We start from the raw sequence: 22,546 nt of genomic DNA, 5'->3' as shown, positions 1-22,546 counted from the left end.
GTCTGCAAGGCCTAAAGAGCAGCCCCTGTGGCCCTGGCTGGAGCTGTCAGGGTGGGGGTGGCTCGGGGGCATCACAGGGATGTGCTTGGGCTCAACGCCAGGAGGAAACCACAGACTACCTGCCCAGGCGCTGCGGGGGGAGCACGGGGAGCGCTGTGAAGCCACGTGGGCTGTGGTTTGTGCACCTGCAGGCTGCAGCTCCTGAGCCACCCGTGGGGAATAACGGCCCCTCGGTGACATGCTGAGAGTCAGGGATATGTCTGAGCTGTGTGTCTGCTGCCAGAACAGGGACATGGCCCAGCTCTGGCTCATTGGAAGGGACCTTCCATGGGACTTTCCAGGGAGGGTTGGGTGAACCAGCACTCCTGGGATGGGCCTCTCGCCTGGGCTAAGGCCCTTTCCCACCTGCTGCTCCCAGCACAGAGGGGTCTGAAGCAGGGGCAGGGGCTGTTTCCTTCCCTTCCTGACACAGCCCCCAGTGCAGTCCCAGCCCTGTGATTCCCATGTCATGGGGATGGCTGGACACTCGTACCTTGGGCTCTTGGTTGTGCCCAGTATAGGAGATGCTTAGTGCTCCTGGTCCACACAGCAGGGTTCAAGGCATGAAAAACCCATTTCCCCCACTACGACTGACCCTGTCCTGTGACGCCCCACCGCCACAGTGACGTGACACCTGCAGCGGAGCCATCCCTCATATATGGTCATGACTGGCACTGGAGAAGTTCATTGGAGGGCTGGGCTGTGTCAGAGGGGAGATAGCTCCCGATAATGTCTAAAAAGGGGCTGCTGCTTTGATTGGCTCCTCCTGTAGCTGGGCTGGCTTCTGCAGAGATATATTGCCCTCCCGTCATCATTGTCCCCACAAGTCCCCAGGAGCTGTGGCAGGGAGTGTGGAGCAGCAGGGACATGCTGGCAGGGCAGGAGGCTCAGGATGGGCACAGAGGGACTCCTGTCCCCTCAGATGCTGTGGTTGCTCCTCTGGGTACAGCTGTGCAGGGGTAAGTGCCATCTCCCTTGTCCCACAGCACAGGGCCAGCGGGTACCAGTGTGGTGATCGGGATCTGTCAGGGAATGGGGATTCTTTGAAGGTGCTACTGAGACGAGGGGCAGAACGTGCTCAAGTCCCTGGACCCTGTGCCCACCTGGGCGTGAGAGAGTATCATCTCCTTCTCCAAGGTTCCAGTGTTTAGGGCAGCTTGTGTCTGGCTGGATTCAAAGACACCCTGTCCTGGGGTACCCCTTTGGGACCCCCATTCCCTAGCACTGTGCCTCTGGAGCCGGTGGTGGCCTCGCTGGTGATGGCAGCACCCAGAGATCCCCCCAGGGCACTGCCAATCTCTCAGGTGCCCCAAAGGTTTTGTGTGCTGCTCCCTGCCCCCTTGTTCCAGGGGAGCCCTGACCCCACAGGGACAGTTTGTACCACACTGACAGAAGGGGACCAGAGCATCTACTGTAGAGGGACATCCTGCCTGGGGGGCCAGACCCAGTGCAGGGACTGGGATGACACCAGGGGTGAGGAAGGGATGTGGGTGGGGGACCCTCTGGATTGTCTCATTGGGAAAACGGAAATCCCTGGGCATTGGGGTGGGTTTGGATGGTACTGGGGCAGGCAGTTTGCATGGGAAGCTGCAGGCCTGGGTACATGGGGCTGTTCAGGGGGTTCTGGGGAGGAGCAGGTGCCTAGTGCAGGGCTCAGCAGTCTATGGGTGGCCATGGGCAGGAGGCAGGTGGCCACTGGGCTGGGAAAAGATGCCTTGTGTGGTGGGATTGTGAATGACGGCAGGTCTGGAGCTGGGCACCCCCAGCCTCACACAGGCCATATGGATAGAAGGGACCCCTGAATTGTCCTGGGGCAGCCTGGAGGGTGTGGGCTCCCAACCTGGTACCTCTGACTCTACCCAGACCCACAGTGCTGGGGCTTGGTGTTCTCCTGACTTATCCCATGTTGGTGTTCAAAGGTGCTGCGGAGGTGAGGCTGGCGGATGGTGGCAGGCGCTGTGCTGGGAGAGTGGAGATGAAACACAGGGGCCAGTGGGGAACTGTGTGTGGTCTCTTTTGGGACATAAGCGGTGCAGCAGTGGTTTGTAAGCAGCTGGGCTGTGGGTCTGCTGTTGGAGCTTCTCAGTATGGACACTTTGGTCAAGGATCTGGCCCTGTTTGGGTGCATGTTGTTAGCTGTAAAGGCACCGAATCTGTCCTATCTGACTGCACATACAGCGAATGGGGTAACCGTAGCTGCGATCACAGTTTTGACGCTGGAGTGATGTGTTCAGGTAAGGGGACCACCTCTTCCATACCTCTGGGTCTGGGATTGTGGAAGGAACCTGGCTGTGCCCTCGGGGAGCAACAGTCAGGCACCCGGGCATTGCCCAGTGTGGCTGGTTGCGCTGCTGAGTTAAAACTGTCATTACTGGTGTCCCCAGACCTGGGAAAGCCCAGTGAGAACCTGCTCAAGGGTGTCCTTACCATGCCTGGCCCCCGAGGTGCCACAGATGAACCCTCCATCCCTGTCCTGCACTGTCTGTTGATTCCCACCTTTCTTCTCCTGTTCATCCAGGAGCTGTCTGGCCATGCTGAGGACCAGGTGCCCCCATGCCAGAGGCACCAAATGTGACTCATGTGGCCAGCCACAGTCCTGGGGAAGGGTGTGAGATAGACAGCCACTTTTGGGTTGTCTCCACTGGCAGACATGAGTCCCTTGGCTGAAGCAAAGGGGTTGCTCAGAGAGGAAGAGCACTGGGCTTGGGCAGAAGAGCAAGGTGACATGTGGCACCTCATTCCTCTCCCAGGATTGCCCCATGAGAGCCTGCACACAGAGATACTGCCCTCTCCAGGCAGTGCTGACCTGCTGCCCAGCCTCTCCTGCCTGTCTCAGCCCCTAGTTGCTCGGTGCCACGGGGGAATTTTTCAGCACTTCTTGCCTCTCCTCTGTGCCTGCCCTTGCACCAGGAGATCATGTAAGCCCAGGGTTGCTCTTCTGCCCGCTCTGCTGCTTTCTGCCCGGCCACTGGGCAGGAACGTGCATGCCCAGCAGTGCACTCTGGCCGTGGCTGAGAACCTCTTTCCCAGGTAGGTGCCTGAGCAGGGTGGTGGCACAGCCACCAACTGCAGGTACAGCTTCACCATACTTTTGCCCTGTGACACGTCCCATCCCCCAGCAGTGCCCCAACAGCCCAAGACCCCCATGGGAACAGGGTGCACTTCTCGTGGCACCACGGGGTTCCTCACACCTGGTCCTGAGCTCAGTGGGGCAGAGCAAGCTGCAGCAGCCAAGAGCGCCTGGGCGCATTTCCCTGAACCCCAAGTGCTCTGGGTGCAGCAGTGCCCAGAGGCCAGTACTGGGCAGCCCAAGGTCTCTGGGGCAGCAGCAGTTTGTCTGAGACATTTCTGTGGCTGTGGGTGTTGGGAGAGAAGCAAGCCCACAAGTGCTGTGCTGATTTCTGAGGAGCAGCAGGGTGGGGGCTGATGTGTTTGTGCCATCAGCAACCCCTGAGAGCAGCTGGGGATGCCGTAGGGCTTTTTGCCTGTGGCCACCTTGGAGATCAGATGAGATGTAGTCAGGGTATTGCCAGAGGGCTGTGGCAACTCTCAGGGGTCTTCGGTTAGTCCAGAATCTGTCCGACTGCTCTAAGGGGACAGCCCCTCCTGAGGACGTATAGTGATCCATGATGAGGACATTTGGAAAACTGTCTGTGACTCACACTTTGGTCCCAAAGGTGCCAACACAGTTTGCAGGGTCTGCGGTGGGTCTGCAATAGACACATAGCCCTGAGTGCTGTGATGGTGTAGCGAAAGGGTGCAAGGAGGCTTGGATGTGTTTGTGACACCAGCACTCCCCCGGCAGCTTCCTCTGGGATGTGCAGTGGGTGATTTGGTGAGGGCTTGCTTGGAGGTGGTGTGGTATGTGGGCATGTAACTGCCAGAGGGCTCTGGGAACTCCCAGTTGTTTTTGGTTTGTTTTGTTTTTTTCCAGGATTTGTCCGTCTGGTGGAAGGGAAGAGCCACTGCTCAGGACATGTGCAGATCCATGATGGGGACCAGTGGAAAACTGTCTGTGCTTCCCACTTTGGTCCCAAAGCTGCTGACGTGGTCTGCAGGGAGTTTCAGTGTGGTGCAGCCCTGCCTGTCCCTGGAGGAAGTCACTTTGGAGAAGGGGTGGGTCCCATCTGGGACGGAGAGCTGCAGTGTGTGGGGAATGAATCCCTCCTCGCATCCTGCCCCAGGGGGTCCTCCAGGGACCAGCCCTGCACCCACGCAAGCAGCGCTGTTGTCACCTGCACAGGTAAGGACTCGGGGAGGGGTGTTGAACCCCGATGCTGTGCTGGGGGCAGGGGAGCAGAGCAAGGGCCATGTAGGGCCGGGTGTGAGGACAGGAGGGGTGGCTGGGGTTGTCTGCAGAATGGAAATAGTGTAGAAGGAGAACAAGGGCATGTTGTCCCTCTGGCCTCTCCACCAGCTGCTGAGGGTGCAAGAGCACCAGTCCACCCTCTTTCCTCCTCCTCTGTCCCCAGAGTACACAGGGTTCAGGCTGGTGAATGGCAGCACAGTGTGTGCGGGAAGGGTGGAGGTCCAGGTGCTGGGGACCTGGGCAACCCTCTGTGCCTCCCGCTGGGATCTCTCGGATGCCCACGTTCTCTGTCGTCAACTCAGCTGCGGGTTTGCTGAGTCCATTCCTGGAGAAGAGCATTTTGGGAGAGAGACTGGCCCTGTCTGGAGAGACTCATTCCACTGTGATGGGACAGAAGCCCACCTGCACCAGTGCCCAGTGACCACCCTGGGGGCCTCACCATGCTCCCAAGGGAACACTGCTGCAGTCGTTTGCTCACGTGAGTGCCAGAAAAATGCTACATTAACTCCATTCATCATTTGTGTGCAACGTGGCCACCCAAAGCAGGGTCCCATGGCCAACCAGGCTGACTTTCTCCCTGGAGAAACCCTGGCTTCCCCAGGAGCCATCTGGAGGGCTTTCTCTGCTCAGAGTGAGCTCTCCACTTTGGGAGAGCTGAAGACTGAACAGAGGCAGGCATCTGCCCCCAGGGCAGTGGCTTAGGACCCAGCACCACCACCAGGCCTGGGCTCCTTTGTTCTCGTACTGTGCAAGGAGCCCTGGACAGGGCTGCAGGGCTCTGTCCCATCCTTCTGGCTTCAGACACCCACATCCCTTCCCACAGAGCCTCATCCCACCACCCAGCAGGAGCTGCCTGTGTGCCCCCAGCAGCAGCAGACCTGGGTGTGAGCTGCAGGGAGGGCCCAGGCTTTGTCCTTGCTTCTCCTCAGCACAAGGCTCAATCTTGTCCAGTTTAGTGGGGAAATCCCCCCCTTGCCCCGCTCCCTGAAGGGTGCCATGCTCCAGTGCCGCCCATGGCTGTGGCGTCTCTGCTCTCCCCAGGCTCAGCCAGCTTTGGATCCCTGCGGCTGGTGGGCGGAGGGAGCCGGTGTGACGGACGAGTGGAGATCTTCCAGGATGGGGTGTGGGGCAGAGTCCTGGATGACCAGTGGGATGTGCAGGAGGCCAGTGTGGTGTGCCGGAAGCTGCAGTGTGGGGAGGTGTCACGGTCCACTCGGTGGACTCGTGATGGTTCGTTTGCTACGATCTCGAAAGTGCAAAATTAAGGTGACCAACACCAAAGGGGATAGCAGTAATCAAACAGTGAAACTTTATTGGGTTGCCTGTGAAGAGGCACACGATAGTTAGAGATGGGTGAAAGAAAGGAGAAAAGTAAAGTAAAGTTTTAGAGAGAAGAGGGAGAGAGGTTATAGCTACCACCGCTGATCTCACGACGTCCTAACGGTCCCGGGTCTAGCTGATGCTGCGTCGTCGATCGTCGTGGTCCTTGGTGGGGAAGCTTCCAATTTTCATTGTCCAGAAGTCATCTTTTATGCTTAGTAACACACCTTGCTCCACCTCTGCCTCAGGGGTCTCCGCCCTTCTCAGAATTCAATTATCATATCTCCACCCCTCTCGAGCAAGGCCATCGCGCGTGCGCGGGGGGGAGTGTCCGAGGTGTGGTCAGTCTTGGAGGCGGGTAACCTTCAACCAGGAGGTGTGTTTTGGTATTATAATGAAGCAAAGTTCATCTGAGGTTCATGATTTCTTCATCGGTGTTATGGCAACAGTCACGATCCATCTTTTTGACAATGGCTATGCAATTATCACTAACTGCTCTGGCTAGGCCCAGGTACCGAACAATAGCACAACACTCTTTGTACTGCACGGCTCAGGCACCAAAGAACAGCACTGCACTGCCTGCACCACACGGTTCAGTACTCAGGAGAACAGCACAGCACTGGCTGTGCCACACAGTTCTGCATTCAGGAGCCTTTGCACCACATTCCATTCCAGGGGTCGGCAGCTGCGCTCCAAACAGGCCATTGTAGGGTACCTCACTGTCCACGTCCCTGATGACAATGTTGAGACAATGCTGATCTTCTGACCGACTCTTACAGGAGGCCGGGACAGCCTACAACCCCCCAAAGCCTGAGCGAGGGATGGGCCCCGTGGGGCTGCGAGGGGTCCGGTGCAAAGGGCACGAGGCCAACCTGAGCCTCTGTAACACCTCCCTGACTGAGAGCACGCTGGCAGCAGGGGTTGCGGAGGACGTGGGAGTCATTTGTGAGGGTGAGTGGCACTGCGCAGGCTCCCCAGGTGACGGTCTGTGCGGGCAGGCAGTCCCTGGCAGCAACTGGGGGTTGTACCCGCTGCAGGGAGCCGGTGGCTGCGGCTGGTGAACGGGGCCGGGCGCTGCGCAGGGAGAGTGGAGATCTACTACCAGGGCATCTGGGGGACCGTCTGCGATGATGGCTGGGACCTGTCTGATGCCGCCGTCATCTGCCACCAGCTGGGCTGCGGAGGGGCAGTGGAGGCAGCCGGCTCTGCTCGGTTCAGGGAAGGCTCCGGGCAGATCTGGCTGGATGGTGTGAACTGCTCCGGGGCCGAAGCTGCTCTCTGGGACTGCCCGGCTGGGCCCTGGGGGCAGCACGACTGCGGGCACAAAGAGGACGCGGGAGTCATCTGCTCAGGTCTGTGCCAGAAGCTGTGGTGGGAGCCTGGTTCCTGGGGAGGCCAGGACGCGGGGAGAGCCGGGCACGGCTGAGGCTGTCCCTGGCTGCCTCTGAGCTCCTGCCTGAGACTGTCCTGAGGACATCCATGCATGGGTACCTTCAGTCCCCCTGGGGATCCCTGGGTACTTCAGCCTTTCCTGAGGGTTAGTGGGAAGGGCAGGGGTGTCTGTCCATCAGGGACTTGTCTCTGCCCCTGGGTGCAAGGGGGATGTGTTGGCCCTGCCACTGCCCGGCTGAGGGCATGAGTGATGCAGAGCTGTCCTGGCTCCCACAGCCTCAGGGCAGCCTGTTCCCCCTTTGGGGATTTTTCCTCCCAGAGTTCACAGCCCTGAGGCTGGAGAACAGTGACGGCTGCTCCAGGCGCCTGCAGGTTTTCTACAATGGGACATGGGGGAGTGTTTGCTCAAACTCGATGACTCTCGCCACGGTGACGCTGGTGTGCAAGGAGCTGGGCTGTGGGGACGGAGGGTCCCTGGAGAAACCCCTGACCTATGGCAGGGTGTCTGGCCCTGCCTGGCTGGATCGTGTGCAGTGTGGGGAGAGAACCAGCTCCTTCTGGCAGTGTCCCTCCAGTCCCTGGAACCCACAGTCATGTGAAAACCTGCAAGAGGAGACCAACATCACCTGCAACGGTAACTCTGAGCCACCCGGGCACCCTTGTCACCCCAGCTCTTGCTCCCTGCTGGTCATGGCCAAACACAGAGAAAGAGCTTGGAGGGGCTTTTCCTTTTCATGTCAGACACTTCTGATGCCAGTGACATAAACATGACCATGGCCACACACATCCAGCAGCAGTTGCCACCCAGGTTGCCAACAGCACCTGGGAGAGGCAGAGGCATCTTCAGGTGAGGTCTCAGAAGAGACCAGACAGGTTTCAGAAGAGCCTCCCCTCCACAGACAAGCTAGTGCTGCACTTTGAACCAGGGACCTTTTGGGGCTGAGCAGTCAGGGTACCCCCACAGTCCTGCTTGTGTCCCCTGAGTGACCAGGGTTGCTGCCATGACCAAGATGGTACAGGGAGGCACAAACAGAGCTCAGTCCCGCTCTCTTCTTCATGATCCCCCAAACCAGTCCCTTCACCACAGTGTTTCCTTTTTCAGCAGGACACCCAGAAATGCCCCCGACCCCTTTGGCCCCATGCCCCAACTCCACGAGCTGCACAGGTAGGGATCTGCCCTTCTGTGTCTGGCAGGGCTCTGCCTGCTCTCCTGGAGCCATGGGACGTCTTTGCCTTCTCCAGCCAGGGAGAAGATTCGTACCGTGGGCGGAGAGGATGGGTGCTCAGGCAGAGTGGAGGTCTGGCACCGTGGCTCCTGGGGGACGGTGTGTGACGATTCATGGGACATGCAGGATGCCGAGGTGGCATGCAGGCAGCTGGGCTGTGGCCCTGCGGTGTCTGCCCTGCATGAGGCTGCATTTGGGATGGGGATGGGCCCCATCTGGCTGGAGCAGGTGGAGTGTCAGGGGATGGAGCCGTCCCTGCAGGACTGCTGGGCCCGACCTGGGGATGGCGGTGCTTGCCGGCATAAGGAAGACGCTGCCGTGCGCTGTTCAGGTGAGTGGCAGGGCTGGGACCTCTTGGTCAGGTATTGGCAGGGAGCTGGGGAAGGCCTTTTGTCCACGTGGTCCTGGCATGGCCCCTGACCTCTTGTGGTGGTTTGACCTTGGCTAAATGCCAGGTACCCACCAAGTCGCTCTATCACTTCCCCCCCTTTCCCCTTTTTTTCTCAATAGGGCAAAGAAGGGAAAGAAAATAAGATAGGAAAACAAAACAACCCTTGTGGGTAAAACAACAGCAGTTTTAATATAAGCAAAGCGAAGCAAAGGTCCGCGCGCGGAAGCAAAAAAAGAAAACAGATTTATTCTCTACTTCCCATTAACAGGCGATGTCGGGCCTTCTCAGGAAGCAGGGCTCTGATACGCGTAGCGGTTGCCTCGGAGGACCAAGGGTGACCCCACCCCCTTCCTCCTTTCTCCCAGCTTTATACTGAGCAGACGTCATATGGTCTGGAATATCCCTTTGGTCAGTTCGGGTCAGCTGTCCTGGTTGTGTCCCCTCCCAAGATCTTGCCCACCCCGTCCCACTGTGGGGGGGGGGAAATGTCAGAAAGAGCCTTGGTGCTGTGTAAGCACTACTCAGCAGTAGCCACAACACCAGTGTGCTATCAACACCCTGCCAGCTCCCAGCATAAAACACAGCACCATGAGGGCTGCTACAGGGGAAAACCAATTCTGGCTCAGCCAGACCCGATACAATCTCCACCCCTTATTCCATACCATTTACGTCATGCCCAGGTCCCACATAACACTCATTTATTCATTCCGTAAGCTTTCTTCACTCCTCTAGATGTTCAGTGACTTGGCTGCCATCTGTCAAGGTGGATGTTCAGGACAGGAGCAGTATGTTTGACTGTTGGACTCCAGCACCGGCTAGGTTTGGGTCATCATCGCATGTATCTGGTTCACTCTTCGTCGTTCCTACTTCCTCCATCACTTCCTGCAACATACAACTCAGCTCACAGATTATTTCCCCCCCAAGGTTAAATCTCCTTGAGGCACACACTGAGTAGCCCCATTCTCCCGCATTACCCACCAAGTACATCCAGGTCCCTGAGCAAAAACAATCCCACGAGTGGGCTTGCCTTTTCCCAAGGGAGGAGCAATCCATACTGCCTTCCCCAGCCATTTCCCTGTGTGTACTACAGGGACCTTATCTCCTCCCACAGTATGAAGGGATTTTGTTTGGGCAGGACCAGGACGGTTAACAGATGCTCTGGTGTTAATTAGCCAAGTGGCTTCTGCTAAATTTATATCCCAGTGTTTCCATCCCCCATTGTCCAATGCTCTCAACATAGTCTTCAACAGTCCATTGTATCTTTCAATCTTTCCAGACGCTTGTGGGTAATAAGGGATGTGATACACCCACTCAATGCCATGTTTCTTTGCCCAGGAGTTTATGAGATTATTTCGAAAATGGGTTCCATTGTCTGATTCGATTCTTTCAGGAGTACCATGTCGCCATAAAATTTGCCTTTCAAGACCTAAGATGGTATTTCGGGCAGTGGCATGATTTACAGGGTACGTCTCAAGCCAACCAGTAGTTGCTTCCACCATAGTGAGTATGTAGCGCTTGCCTTGGCGTGTTCGTGGCAATGGTCCAATATAGTCAATTTGCCAGGCCTCACCATATCGAAAACTCAGCCATCGCCCTCTGTTCCAGGGAGACTTTACTCGTGTGGCTCGCTTGATTGCAGCACATGTTTCGCATTCATGAGTGACCTGTGAGATGGCCTCCATGGTCAGGTCCACCCCTCGATCACGAGCCCATCTGTACGTTGCATCTCTCCCGAGATGCCCGGATGTTTCATGGGCCCATCGAGCTACAAATAGCTCACCCTTGCGCTCCCAGTCCAGGTCCAGCTGAGCTACTTCAATTTTAGCAGCCTTGTCTACTTGCTCATTGTTTTGATGTTCTTCGGTGGCACGGCTTTTGGGCACGTGGGCATCTACATGACGTACCTTTAGAGCCACGTTTTCCACTCGGGCAGCGATGTCCTGCCACAGTGCAGCAGCCCAGATGGGTTTACCTCTGCGCTGCCAATTGGTCTTCTTCCACTCCTGTAGCCACCCCCACAGGGCATTAGCCACCATCCAGGAGTCAGTGTAGAGATACAGTACTGGCCACTTTTCTCGTTCAGCAATCTTTAGGGCTAGTTGGATCGCTTTTACTTCTGCAAACTGACTTGACTCGCCCTCTCCTTCAGTGGCCTCAACGACTTGTCTTGTGGGGCTCCACACAGCAGCTTTCCACTTTCGATGGTTTCCTACCACACGACAGGATCCATCAGTAAACAGAGCATACCGCCTTTCATCTTCTGGTAATTCGTTATATGGTGGTGCTTCTTGGGCACGAGCCACCTCCTCAGGCAGTGCTCCAAAATCTCTACCTTCTGGCCAGTCCATGATCTCTTCCAGGATTCCTGGACGGTTGGGTTTTCCCAGTCGAGCTCGTTGCGTGATTAACGCTACCCATTTACTCCAGGTAGCACTGGTTGCATGGTGTGTAGAAGGGATGTTTCCTTTGAACATCCAATGTAGTACAGGCAATCGCGGTGCCAAGAGGAGCTGTGCTTCTGTACCAACAACTTCGGAAGCGGCTCGAATCCCCTCATATGCTGCCAGAATCTCCTTTTCAGTTGGAGTGTAGTGGGCTTCTGATCCTCGATATCCCCGGCTCCAAAATCCTAATGGTCGACCCCGAGTTTCACCTGCTACCTTCTGCCAGAGGCTCCATGTGAGGCCATGCTCCCCAGTTGATGTGTAAAGTACATTTTGCACATCTGGTCCTGTCCGAACAGGCCCAAGAGCTACCGCCCGAGCTATCTCCTGTTTGATGTGCTCAAAGGCTTGTTGTTGCTCAAGACCCCACTCAAAATTGTTCTTCTTTCGGGTTACTTGATAGAGAGGGCTCACCAGCTGACTGTAACCTGGAATGTGCATCCTCCAAAATCCCACAAGTCCTAAGAAAGCTTGTGTTTCCTTCTTGTTGGTCGGTGGAGACATAGCTGCTATCTTGTTGACAACCTCCATAGGCACATGGCGGCGTCCATCTTGCCATTTTATTCCCAAGAACTGAATCTCCTGTGCTGGTCCCTTGACCTTGCTTTTCTTTATGGCAAACCCAGCTCTCAGAAGAATCTCAATTACTTTTTGTCCTTTCTTGAACACTTCTTCTGCCTTGTTGCCCCACACAATGATGTCATCGATGTACTGTAGATGTTCAGGGGCATCACCCTTTTCCAGTGCAGTTTGAATTAGTCCATGACAAATAGTGGGGCTGTGCTTCCACCCCTGGGGTAGTCGATTCCAGGTATATTGGACACCCCTCCACGTGAAAGCAAACTGTGGCCTGCACTCTTCTGCCAAAGGAATTGAAAAGAATGCATTGGCGATGTCGATTGTGGCGTACCACTTGGCTGCCTTTGACTCTAGTTCATACTGGAGCTCTAACATATCTGGTACAGCAGCACTCAGTGGTGGCGTCACTTCGTTCAGGCCACGATAGTCTACTGTCAACCTCCACCCTCCGTCAGACTTTCGCACTGGCCATATTGGGCTATTAAAAGGCGAATGTGTCTTACTGATGACACCTTGGGTCTCCAGTTGACGGATCAGTTCTTGGATGGGAGCCAGAGAGTCTCGGTTCGTGCGATACTGCCGTCGGTGCACGGTCCTCATGGCAATTGGCACCTGTTGTTCTTTAACTCGCAACAGTCCTACAACAAAAGGATCTCCTGAGAGGCCAGGCAGATTAGACAACTGTTTGACCTTCTCTGTGTTCACACTGGCCACACCAAAAGCCCATCGGTATCCTTTTGGGTCTTTGAAATACCCCCTCTTGAGGTAGTCAATGCCCAAGATACAAGGGGCTTCTGGGCCAGTTACAATGGGATGTTTTTCCCACTTATCCCCAGTCAAGCTAACCTCGGCCTCCAGTACTGACAGTTCTTGACATCCGCCTGTCACTCCTGAGATCCAGATAGGTTCTGCCCCTCTATAACTTGATGGCATTAATGTACACTGTGCCCCGGTATCGATTAAAGCCTGGTACTTCTGTGGATTTGATGTGCCAGGCCATCAAATCCACACTGTCCAATACACCCGATCATCCCTTTCCTCCTCCTGGCTGGAGGCAGGGGCCCTCTATTCCTGTTCTTGGTCAGAGTATTCACTGTCTGACCCTTGCTGTGCCAGGCCGGAAACTCCTTCATCAGGGCCAAGGGAGGTGATCTCAGTCTTCCTGTATCTGGGAGATCGCTGATTACTTTCTTGCGGTTTCACGCCAGCTACATTAACAACCTTCTTGGATGTTGTCTTCTTGGCAGGGGTCTTTCCTCGCAATTCACGTACACGAGCTTCCAATTTGAAGGTGGGTTGACCATCCCACTTCCTCATGTCCTCCCCCTGGTCACGCAGGAAGAACCAAAGTTCTCCACGTGTCATGTGCCTAGGTTTCCCTTTCCCTCTGACTGGGGTGGAAGAGAACCGATTTCTTGGGGTGCTCCTGACATCTAAGGCACTCGCCCGTAGAGATGAGGAGGTTCCAAGACTCTCTTCAAAGTTCTGAAGCCAGGAAGAGACTGCCTCCACAGTTGGCGTACATCTTAGTCCTTCTCCCATATCCATTTCTGGATAGTACATCGCAGCCAAGCCCGCAGAATACGAGGATGGTGCACCTTTAATCACCTTCCTCCACATGGCCCGTGTGCACAGGACATCCTCTGGATTTTTAGGGGCTTCATCATTATCTGGACCACTATAGATGACTTCCAGCACTGCTAGTTCTCTCAGGTACTGGACACCTTCATCCGCAGTAGCCCACTTCCCTGGGGAGTTGTCCGTAAGATCTTCCTTGAAAGGATATCTTGCTTTAACACTTGAAAGGAGCCGTCTCCACAGACTGCAAATTCCTGTTTCTTTTCCAATTCCCCTTTCAATTCCTCGATCTCTAGCAAGGGAACCCAGCTGTTGGGCTTCCTTACCTTCCAGCTGCTGAGCATCAGCCCCATTATCCCAGCATCGAAGCAGCCAGGCAGCAATCCGCTCACCCGGCTGGCGGCTATAGTCTTTCCGCAGATCTCGCAGTTCTGATGATGTCAGGGACCGGGTAGTTTCTGCCTCCTGTTTAAGTTCTGTTATTCCCTCTTCTGACCCCTTTGCTGAAGGACCTGCTTCTTCCTCTTCTTTCTCCTCCCTTATTAATCGAGGGTATGGACCTGTTGTTCTCCTTGTCCACTGTTTCTTTTTTACTACTGGGGCAATCTCTGCTGTTATTGTTTTTGTTTGAGTTCCCGTTTCCACCACAGTCCTTTGAGAGCACTGAACTGCAGCTCGATAAGCATAGGCCAGGCCCCAGTACAGCGCTAGGAGTTGCTGATTTTCATCGGGATAGACAAGGCACCCTTCTATCAGGTGTTGTGTCAGTTTTGCGGGGTTGCTTGCCTGTTCAGGGGTAAGATCCCAGGCTACAGGAGGTGATAACCGTCCTAGGAATCTGCCCAAATCCTTCCACTCCCCCTGCCACCCAGGGACAGGCCGCCTCAGGGCACATTTTGGTATTCTCTCACCCAAAATTTGCTTTCTCTTACACCAAAAACCTAACGAGCTCCACACAGCCCACAATAGGCGAATAGCATTAATGAACAGTATCAAAGAGCTAACATAAGGATTAATAAGTACTTCGGGAGCTTGCAGAATAAAACCACTCATGATGTTCCCAATTTCTTCCAGCATGTTCCCGAGCTTAGCAAAATAAAGATAAGCAGAGCAATAAACAAACCCGTGACCAGCACAAGAGCTTGTCGCTTACTAACTGCTATAGCTATAGCACAATTAATATAAAACTGCCGTTGTCCCGCCCCGCGTTGGGCGCCAAAATAGACTGTGGTGGTTTGACCTTGGCTAAATGCCAGGTACCCACCAAGTCGCTCTATCACTTCCCCCCCTTTCCCCTTTTTTTCTCAATAGGGCAAAGAAGGGAAAGAAAATAAGATAGGAAAACAAAACAACCCTTGTGGGTAAAACAACAGCAGTTTTAATATAAGCAAAGCGAAGCAAAGGTCCGCGCGCGGAAGCAAAAAAAGAAAACAGATTTATTCTCTACTTCCCATTAACAGGCGATGTCGGGCCTTCTCAGGAAGCAGGGCTCTGATACGCGTAGCGGTTGCCTCGGAGGACCAAGGGTGACCCCACCCCCTTCCTCCTTTCTCCCAGCTTTATACTGAGCAGACGTCATATGGTCTGGAATATCCCTTTGGTCAGTTCGGGTCAGCTGTCCTGGTTGTGTCCCCTCCCAAGATCTTGCCCACCCCGTCCCACTGTGGGGGGGGGGGAAATGTCAGAAAGAGCCTTGGTGCTGTGTAAGCACTACTCAGCAGTAGCCACAACACCAGTGTGCTATCAACACCCTGCCAGCTCCCAGCATAAAACACAGCACCATGAGGGCTGCTACAGGGGAAAACCAATTCTGGCTCAGCCAGACCCGATACACCTCTCAAGAGCAAGAATGTTCCTGCAGAGTGCAGGAGCCTGGTGCCAGGCACGGGGCAGCCTCAGTTGAACTGGGGTTATCCCCTGGGCTGCCTGTGCCATCCTGGCTGCCTCCTAGAGCAGACACACTGGGCCCTGACCTGGCCTTCCCTATCGGACACTACAGGAGGGGCAATTTTGGTGGGGTGTGTCAGAGACATCTACAGACACCCCCATGGTGTGCTGGGGAGGAGGCTCCCCAGTACCTGCACACCCAGTGTCTCATCCCAGCTCTCCTTTTCCTCCTCTGCAGCTACACCCAGGATGGCAACATCCACAACCCGAGCAGGTAAATTATCCTCCCCCTGGGGCTGATTATCCCCAGGGCCAGGCTGTGACTCACAGCTGGATTGAAGGGGCTTCTTGCTGGGGTGTGAAACGTTCTGGAGAAGGCACTGGGGTGGTGGGAAGGTCAGTTGTAATTTAGTTAGCAGGATGGAAGCTTCCCTATCACTCACCCCTGGGGCCATCCAGCCCCCGCTGCCTTGTGTGATGGGTTCAGGACTGGCACTGCCTCCACCTCTCTCAGGCCTGGTGTTGCCCCTTCCATGTTCTCTGCCCTGCAGTTCCCACCCGAGGCCGTCAGATCAGCAGTGGGAGGGTCTCAGTGCCCGTCATCATCTGCATCATCCTGGGGGCCCTTCTCTGCCTGCTCCTGGCCCTCCTGGCTGGGCAAGTGCTGACCACCGGGGCTGGGTGTGGAGGTGAGTCCTTCCTCAGAGATCCCAGGGGGAGATACTTCCTGGAAGGGCTGTGGGGTGCTGCTGGGGGTGCCAGCAAGGGTCATCAGAGAAGGGCACAGGCAGAGTGGGAGGATGAGACTGTGGGCTGCCACCTTCACATGTGCTGCCCCACTGAGTGCCTGTCTGTGGGCCACCAGCAGCAATGGATGGAGAGAGCCCAGAGGTGGGGGGAACTAGCGATGGGGCGAGGAGAGAAATGGCAGGGTGGGGATGGCCAAGGCTGGCAGTGCTCTAGGTAGTGCTGGAGGGGGCTCTGAGGCAAAGGAGATGCTAAGAGGAGGGCAGGGCAGTAGGTTCCATCACCATAGTGTCAGGCACTGAGGCTGTCCCTCTGCCCAGCCCTGCCCACCCCCAGGACAGGGGCCCTATTATGGACCTGTGGGGCAGACAGGGGCAAGCTCCAGGTGGAGAGGAAATGTGGGAGCTACTCCAGGGTGAGATAAGGGGGGCATGACCCAGGGGCCAGAGGGGCATGTGTGCTGTCTCCATAAGGATGATGCAAGGTTGACGCTGCCCCAGAGAATCTCCCCAGTGATGCTGCTCTCACGGGAGATGTGGCAGCCATGTCTGGGCAGTGCAGTGGGGCTGTGCTGTTGGAGCAGTCATGGGCTGGCCCAAGCAACAGGTTTGGGGGAGCACAGTGTGATCCCACTGCCCCTCTGCCTGTCCCTGTGCCAGCCCTGCTTCTGTCCCCAGGCTCCAGGAGAGCTCAGGAGCCCTTCCCCAAGGCCGTGTATGAGGAGATTGGATACAGCCCAGTGTGGGAGAAGCAGGCCAGGTTTGGTCACCCAGGTGGGTGTGGGTCCTCCCTGAAGGCACATTTGCAGGACTCTTTCCCCTGATCCCAACAGGAGCTGATCCCCTGAATCCCCCTAGTCCATGGTCCCTGAAGTGCTGGAGCTCCGGGGTCTGTGGGGGGAGCATCCAGGTCCTGGGCCCAAGAGAGAAGCTTTCTCCCAGTCAAGATCTGACTGTCCCAGCTGGACAGCCCCTCTATTCCTGCCCCTGCACCCCATGTGGCACTCGAGGAGTGAGGGAAGGGGCTGTCCTTGGGCAGCTCTGGGAGCACCTTTGAAACAGGGTTTGTCCCGGAGGAGCAGGGTGAATTCCCATTCCTCCTCCCCATGCAGCCCCCGGTCTGTGGGTCCCCCTTCCCCAGCAGTGCTGACCATGAGTCAGGTCAGTGGGGCTTGCTCCATAACACCCACTGTACTTCGCTCCAGGCTCCTCTTCAGAGCAGTCGCTGACCCAGCTGCAGCCCTACCCTGGGGTCAGCGAGGAGGAGGATGGTCTGGGATCGGCACCAGGTAATGGAGGCAGGAAGGGGTTGATCTCCCTGCAAACATGTGATGGACAGAAGAGTCACTTGGTGTCACCATCAGAGAAGGGGAGGACATGGGCATCTCCTGTGGTGCTGCCAACCTGTGCCTCAGCCCTGTGTCCCTGTGCATCCTCCCATCCTCTGTTCTGCAGGACGTACCTTCTCACTGTCACCCGCTCCCGTCTCCTTTCAGATGTCCTTGTTCTGCCCGGAGGTGACCCAGCAGATGGCTATGATGATGCCAGGGATGTTTCTGATTTGGGGGAGGATGCTGTGCCTGGGCAGGGAGAGTGGGAAATGCCCAGGATGCCAGAGGAGGGAGCAGGCTCCAGGGATGCACCCAGAGGTGAGAGGGAAAGAGAGCGCTGCCTGTTCCTAGGGTGCCATCCCTGGTGCCCCCCCCAGTCACTACTGTACTGACACCCAAATCTCCTGGGAAGGGGAAACCTACCTTGGGAGTTTTCCTTGAAAGGCCTGGGGGTGGGAGAAGGAGCTGAACGTGGTGAGGAGCAGGGAGGATGATGGTGTACAGACCCCATGGGGTGACCTGAAACGTCCGGCCTTGCTGCTTGCAGGGGGCAGCCCGCACTCCCAGAGAAGTGCTGAGGACCCTGGAGCTGAAGGAGACACCTCGTCCCTGTCCCTGGGGAGCATGGGCTATGATGATGCTGAAGAGGTGTCTGTGGCACATCCCCATGAGGACACAATGGCTGTGACACTGTAGCTTGATGCACACAGTCCCTGAGCCCCAGGCCAGGAGAGCCCATCCCTGCCCTGCAGCTGCATGCAGCCAGGAGGGAGGAGAGGGCTGTGCAGCTGGGTGCAGCCATGACCACCAAGGAATCGACTCCCTTGACCCATGGGCAGCAGAATCCCCCCGGAGTTTCTCCATTTTTATTCCCATTTTTATGCTGTGCATCCTTATTTGTTCTTATTAAAAGTCTCCGGGGACTTTGACCCAGAGCTGGTCCTTGACTGCCAGGTGTCAGGGCATCTCCCCGAGTCTGATCAGGGGAGCAGAGAATAAGGACACAGTGGTAGGGAAGGGGCATGTCTCAGGGACAGCAGGCTCGGGGTCAGGCTGTGGGGCCCGTAGTCCCTGGGGAATAATCTCAGTGACAGAGGCATTTCCATCCTGCTGGCCACAGGCAGTTTCTGCTCAAAATGGCTCTCTGATGCACCCCAGTGGGAGCACCCATCTCCTCACCTGAGGGAGGCTGCTCTTTCTCCCAGGCCCTGCCTGGGTCACGCTGGTCCCACAGTGCAGAGGCCATGACAGAGCTGCCACGTCAGGGTAAGCCCTGGGCTTTTGTCTCACAGAAGTGAGTCCTAAGGTGAACACAGGGCCCTGAACACCCCAGCCAGCCCCAGGCAGGATCGTGGCCTGCAGATTACCTCCCCCAATGCTTAGGAGGCAGCTCTGCTCCCCAGTGCCACAGCACAGGGTGCAGAGACACTTTCTGGGACACAGAGGGCTGGAATTCCCTCTCCTCATGCTCTACCAGGACCCGTCTCCATGGGCTGTTCCTGCTGTTCCTATGGCATCCCTGAGCCCCCTCCTCCTGCTCCCCTCCAGCTCCCACCCTGCCCTCCTGCTGCCTTGCCAAGGATGACAGTTTGGGTTGTGTGGGGAGCAGGACTGGTGGACAGGTACAGGAGGGCTGGGAGCAGCGAGGCTGAGGGCACCTTTCCCTCAGCGCTGTTAGAGGGCCAGGGGGATGGAGAAAGCAGCCCCACAGGACGTGTGCTACAGCCAAACGCCGTGGTCCAGCCCCTGGCCTGGATAAGGGTCCATACAGGAGGATGTTCATGTGGGCACATTTCCATGGCAGTGGAGATTTTGTGTCCCTCCACTAAACCAGTTGCTGCTGAGAGTTGAGCCAGGGTCCCTCTCCCTCAGCTGGGATTTCACCTGCCCCAGCACCCTCTTATGCAGGAGCCAGGTGGGGAGAAGGGTTTGACACCTGGCACTCAAACTGCCAAACTGCCCAGCCTTCTCCTGCTGGTGGGTCTCCACATCCCCCCAGCTCTTCCCCAATGGACTTCTCAGTTGTGGTCTGGAAGGTGTGTTGGGTGTTTGTGGCAGGATTCCCTGTGAGGAGTAGCTGCAGCTCTGTAGCGTTGCAAACAGCAGGATTTGGCCCTGGAGCAGAAGCAGGGAGGAGGCAGATGTTGCCAACATCCTCTCCTATTGCAGTGTTGCCCCATTCCCTGCTGGGAGCTCCTCCACCCCTGGGGTGACCCTGGGGGGATCTGGGAGGAACCAAAGTTCACATATCCCTCTGCCCCACATCTGGGAGCCTTCCTGCTGGCAGCCCCCATGAGAGAGCAGCGTTCCCAGGGAAAGACCCCCACGCTGATGGGTGACATACATGGGCATTGCAAACGCAGCCTCCATCGCCTGGAAAACTCCCACTGGGATAAGCTCCAGCCCTGCATCTCAGAGAAAAAGTAAAGAAGAAGAAGGGAGTGTTATCTTCTGGACACAGGATGGTGAGAGCCTATGGGTAGTGTGGACACTGATCTGAAGACTCAAGGTGTCCCAGGTGGGGACTGGGGAGAAGAGCCCAGTGCCTGGCCTGTGTCACCACCTCGCCAGCTCTGCCCTCCTGCAGAGATAATATTTCTCCCTTACTCTGGCACCTGGTAGAGGTTTGCCTCTTCCTCCCTGGGGAAAGAAGCCTCAGGCTTGGGTGTGCTGGAGGGGGCAGCACCCCTGAGCAGAAGGAACCCGTTTCATGGCATTTGGGCACCTGAACAGTCTGGCCCAGCTGGATGGGTCCATTCTCTGCAGCCAAGCAGGATTGTCACTGTGCCCCAGAGCTGGGGGTGCTCCTGCAGCTCCTGAAGACCTACCTGAGGGGGTCATGGTGAGACCCCAACCCTCAGTACTGCTGCCCCATGCTGGGCAGAGCTCAGCTGTGGAAAGCCCACGGGAGAGCAGCCTTATTTCTCTGAGTCTGGGCTCACTGTTCCCAAGGGCTGGGCACCCTCCATTTTGGTTGCCAGTGTTTCTGCTGGGGGACCAGCTGAGGCACCATCTCCTGGCCCTCACTGCCTGTGCAGGGCTGTGGACAGGCCTGTGCCTCTCCAATCCCACCAGCACAGGGTGGACAGAGATACCAAACAGCCCAGGAACAAGAGGTGGGCACCTGTTCCACCAGTCCCACCTTGGCAGGGCTGTGCCTGACCTCAACATCTCCAGGTCCCCTGAACTGAGTCTCTGCTGAAGTCGGTGGTGATGGTGGTGGAAGGAGAACCTGTCCTGAGTTCCATCCCTGTGACATCTGCCAGCAGGAGAGACCCTCTCCTCCCATGATGTGTTTATGACATTACAGTCCGGGTGTCCGCCCAGTGCCCAGGGACCCTTTGCAGAAAACAGCACTTGAATCCTCCTGAGACAGGGGAAGTCAGGGCTGGTTGATGAAGAGGAGAAAACTCCTGAGCCTCCTCTGCCCCCCAGGCCAACACCCCTCTGTGCCACATCTGTCCCGAACTCCACAGCAGGAGCAGTGCAACAGGGTGAGAGAAATTCCCTCCCTAGGTGTCCCCAGACTGTGATGGCACCCCTGGGTGTGCAGTGAGGGAACATGGGGGCAGAAACCCTCTGACCGTTCCTCAGTCACTGAGACTCACTTTCCCCCTCACTCCAAAAAGGCCATTGAATGACTCGAGTGTGTCCAAAGAAGGACAACGGAGCTGGTGCAGGGTCTGGAGCACAGGTCTGATGGGGAGTGGCTGAGGGAACTGGGGGGGTTTAGTCTGGAGAAGAGGAGGCTGAGGGGAGACCTCATGGCCCTCTACAACTCCCTGAAAGGAGGGTGCAGAGAGGGGGGATGAGTCTCTTGAGCCAAGGAACAAACGCCAGGACAAGAGGGAATGGCCTCAAGCTGTGCCAGGGCAGGGTTAGACTGGCTCTTAGGAAGTATTTCTTTGCAGAAGGGGTTGTTGGGCGTTGGAATGGGCTGCCCAGGGCAGGGGGGGAGTCCCCATCCCTGGAGGGGTTGAAGAGTTGGGTTGACCCAGTGCTGAGGGATCTGGTGGAGTTGGGAACCGTCAATGTGAGGTTCATGGTTGGACTGGAGGATCTTCAAAGGCTTTTCCAACCGAGATGATTCTGAGATTCTGTGACTGTCCTGACAGCAAAGCAGTGCCTGGGACAGCCCTGGCTGGGCTCTGTGGCAGGGTGGGTGAGCATGGTCAGCTGTAAACTCCAAGGCTAATCACTTGACCACATGCGTGGATGGTGTATTCATGGTGGCCAACCTGGGGCAATTGTGTTGCCCAGTGCCATAGGTCTGTCCCTGCTGAGCCCCTGTCTGGCAGAGAGGGTTTGGGACAATCAAAACCAGACCAGAGTCACTATGAACTTCTGGAATCCTTGATGACTGGGGAGATGTTCAGGCTGGAGACAGGGGACGACCTCCTGGGTCACAGTTGTCACCGTGTTCCTGATGGGCCAGAAGGCTTCTGTAGCAGTAAGAGGGGAGCCCAGCAGCTTGCTGGAGCTCATGAGCAGCTCTTTCTTCTCTGGGCAGGGAGTGATGGCTGTGATGGGCTGCAGTGGGTCCGGACAGTCCAGTCTAGTGTGTGAAGATATTTGGGGATGGAAACTGGGGACAGCTGGGACACTTGTGCTGTGAGCCCTGGGTCTGGTGCTGAGAGGACAGAGAACACAGAAGTGATGCGCAGAAAATGCAGAGGGAGGTAAATTTGGAGAGTAAAAGTGACATTCGGTGGTTGAGTTGGAGCTGTTTGGAAGTCACAGTGTGGTGACCTTCCATGCTGGACCCCAGGGGAGCCACTGCTGGCACTTCTGTCCTGACCTGTGCCCTTGCAGGAGGGAGGAGAGATGCAGAGGGATGTTCATGTGGGTCCCCAGGGGTGTCCCCCTGTGCTGTGTATCTGTGAATGGAGAGTCCTGCCCAGGGGGAGGCTGGGGGCTGGTGGTGCTGGAGGAAGGCTCCTTCTAGCCTCTAGATCTGCAGCTACAGCACACAGGCAGTGCTCTGCCAAGAGGTGAAGGAGCAAGGAGGGCCAGGGCAGGATGGAAGAAGGCAGATGGGCTCTGCAGAAATCTAAGGGAGAAAATCATTGCTGAAGCCCGGGGTTGAACCAGGGACCTTTAGATCTCAGTCTAACGCTCTCCCAGCTGAGCTCCTTCAGCCCTGCCCCACAGCCCTTGTCCCTGTGCCACCCCTGCCAGGCCACAGGCTGACACCCATGAGGAGAGCTCCTTGGGGACACACCCAGGAAAAAGCTGTGCCCAGTGCTGGGCAGGATGGAGTTGGCCTCTCCCTGCCTCCATGTCCAGATGTTCTCCGGGGGAGGG

At 56.5% G+C, this 22,546-nt stretch overlaps 1 long non-coding RNA gene and 1 pseudogene across 1 annotated transcript; one reads left to right on the top strand and one right to left on the bottom strand.

Moving 5' to 3' along the window:
* The first annotated feature begins 2,206 nt into the window (after positions 1-2,206).
* On the top strand, positions 2,207-22,187 carry LOC141936076 (antigen WC1.1-like; annotated as a pseudogene).
* Positions 8,841-15,070, bottom strand: LOC141936108 (uncharacterized). Its single transcript, XR_012626689.1, has 2 exons — positions 14,726-15,070; positions 8,841-9,555 (listed from the first exon to the last, which is right to left on the bottom strand). It is a non-coding gene; the product is annotated as an uncharacterized LOC141936108 (long non-coding RNA).
* Positions 22,188-22,546: the final 359 nt, after the last annotated feature.

Source organism: Strix uralensis, chromosome 31 (assembly GCF_047716275.1).
Source record: "Strix uralensis isolate ZFMK-TIS-50842 chromosome 31, bStrUra1, whole genome shotgun sequence".
Lineage (NCBI taxonomy): Eukaryota > Metazoa > Chordata > Aves > Strigiformes > Strigidae > Strix > Strix uralensis.
This window is presented reverse-complemented; position numbering and strand designations above follow the sequence as displayed.